Source organism: Chrysochloris asiatica, unplaced genomic scaffold (assembly GCF_000296735.1).
Source record: "Chrysochloris asiatica unplaced genomic scaffold, ChrAsi1.0 scaffold00037, whole genome shotgun sequence".
Taxonomy (NCBI): Eukaryota; Metazoa; Chordata; class Mammalia; order Afrosoricida; family Chrysochloridae; genus Chrysochloris; species Chrysochloris asiatica.
In genome coordinates, this window is record NW_006408555.1 from 2,545,440 (window position 1) to 2,548,482 (window position 3,043).

A 3,043-nucleotide genomic window follows, 5' to 3' on the forward strand; every position below is an offset into this window, starting at 1 on the left:
ATTCACAGACCCCATAAAGTGACTCTGTCCCTTCCTGGTGTGGAGCTATAGGCTAAGCACTGGACTGCTAACCAAAAGGTCAGCGGTTCAAACCCACTAGCCACTCCTTGGAAATCCTATATAGGGTTGCTATGATTCGGGACCAACACCTTGGACAGATTGCAACACGCTGTTTCGGATTACTGGCAAAAAACTCTCACAGAGGGCATTGCCTGTTCAATCTCTTGGCTTGCATGAAGCAATAACTGTACCTGAATATGCTCATAAACAGGCCTCCTGGTGAGGCACTGTAGGATAAGCACTGGGCTATGAACCACAAAGTCAGCAGTTCAAACCCACCAGTCGCTCCTCAGGAACACTATACAGTATGAGTTAGATCTGACTCAACAGCAATTAACAAGCTGCATGGACGAAGTGAGTGACAAGTCGGCCAGCATTTATCAGCGCCCTGCTATGTGTGAAGGAGTCCTGGTGTGGCACTATAGGATAAGCACTGGACCGCAAGATCACTGGTTCAAACTCACCAACTGCTCCTTGGAAACCCTCTACAGGGTTGTTATGAGTCAGAACCCACTCGATGACACTGTGGAAGAAGTACTGGATGGTTAACTGAAAGGACGGTGGTCAAACCCACCAGCCACTTCACACAGAGAAACATGAGGTCGTGTGTTCCCGTACAGATGGATAGCCTCAGGAACCGTCCAGAGCAGCTCTCTTCTGTCCTGCAGGGATTGGATCCCGTGTATAGGAAGGAGTCCCCGAGCGGTGGTGGTTTGAGCTACTTGGTGGAACACAGATGTGACCATTTGCTTCTGTAACAGTTATTGTTATTAAGCGCCGTCGAGTCAGTTCTGAGTCATAAAGATGCCAGCCTCTGAAATCCTCTGGGGTGGCAGTCTGTTTATAGGGTGCTATGAGTTGGAACAAGTGTACAGCAACACGGTTGTTAGTTAGTTTACTATGTGTGGAGGTCCCGGAGTGGTGTTGATGGTTAAGGAGACTGCTAACTGAAAGTTTGGAGGGTCAAGTTCACACACCTTGAGGAAAGCGCTGCTCATCTACTTCAGAAAAAATCAGCCCTGAAAACCTTAGGAAGCCCACTTCTCCTCTGACACGTAGGGGGTCCTTGGGAGCAGGGTTGGATTGGTTTGACTGGTCCCCTCATGGGGAGCTCTAGGATGGGTTCCCAGGGACCACTCAGGTAAGGACCCTTCTCCCCAGGTAGCCAGTAGTAACGCCGGGGAAGAGAAAAAAGAGAGAAATGAAACAAATTGTAATGAAACGCACACAAAACTCTGTTGCCTTTCAGTCGATTAAGACTCACGGTGACCCATATGCCACTGAGGAAAACCAAGCACCGTAAGGTTTACTTGGCTATGATAGTTCAGAATGTTTGCCAGGTCTTTCTTCTGTGGTACTGCTGGGTGGGTTCAAACACCCACAATTAGGTCAGTGATGGAGTACAGACAGGATGTAAATCATTAAGAATAACCCATACTGGGGGGGGGGGGGGGGTGAGGGAACCTCACCAACCTGGGCTCCTAGAGGAAGTGAGGTTTCAGCTGAGAATCGAATGGTCCACAGAGAAGAGTCAAGGCACAGACACAGACCCCCGGCCCGGTCCGACCCCGAGGCTGTTCTGGACCTTCCCAGGCACCCTAGCTCCCTCAGCTTATCCAATGGCATAGTCAGAAGAGGGAGGGCCAGCAGGAATGTGCCTCCCACCCATTCGTGTCAACAGCTGCCTCTAACACTGACTGATTTTCCACAGGTTTGATAAGTGAGAAGCAAAAATAATCTGCCAAGGGTTCCATCTTCCTGACAGACAGGCAGGAACCTGTGACAGATGAGTGGGCAGCCCGCTGCTGCGCCCGCCTGGCCCCAAGGAGCCTGCTTCTCACACAGAACATTGATCTTTCCTGCCGGCCCGGGAGGACCAGTGAGTGGGGTGGCAGCTCATATTTCCTGGACCTTCACGTAGGGGAATTCATCACGAAGAGGCAGAGTCCAGGGGTCTGGGCGCCCCTGAGCCTGCCATCGCATGGCACTCAAGCCCCCCAAACAGATGCTGTTTCCAAGAGTGCTCTGGGTGCCAGGCACCATGCCGAGCCCTCTGTCTGCACTTAGGATGCAGGGATTTGGGGATTTCTCATGTCCAAAGCGGAACTCCAGATCCCCCGCTCAGAAATGCCTGCTCCTCCTGAATTCTTGCCAAGTTGCTCAGCCTGACAACGTGACCTCCGTGTTGTCAGGGGTGGCTCGTCCCTGAGTGGGTACCACTGATGCTCGCCGCTCCCACCCAGCCCACTCTGCATCACCTCCCTGGGTTATTGGGGGTTTTCTCCTAACTGGTTTCCCAGCTTCCACCTAACCCCCAACAGTGTGTTTGCAAGCCAGCAATACAGGAGAGAGAGCCCAGAACCTTTAGTGAGGAATTCTTCTCTGCCAAGTTCCCACCCTGTGCCCACATCACAGACCTAGTCTCACCCTGGACCATGAGTGACCCCTGCCCTCTCTCTGCACCCTAACATCCCCTTTTCGTATAGATTTCCTTCACAGTCGTATTATTGTTTGCTGTTGTTAAGTGTCGTCGTGTTGATTCCGACTCACAGTGACCCTGTATAGGGTTTCTGAGGTTATACATCTTTGCGGGAACAGAGAGTCACATCCTTCTCCCGCAGAGTAGCTGGTGGGCTCGAACCACCGACCTTGTGGCTAGCAGTCCAGTGCTTACCCTACAGCATAATGCATATTATTGAATCGGGTGCTTATTACTGGCTTTCCTCTTCTGCTCACTGCCAGCCCCCGATGTGACTACACAGTGGGTCTCAGGACGATCTACGGAAGAAATGGACAGACAGCGGCTCCACAGCACACTTGCCGGGGGCGGGGGATCCCAACTCCGCCACTTCGCAGCTACACGACGGCGCTTCAAGAAGTTCTTGGTAGAATGGAACCAAAAGATAGTGGATTTTCCCAAAAACTGTTCAAAGCCTTCTCATACTATCTCAGAAAGTATCTCCATTTCTTCTGCTTAGCTGTT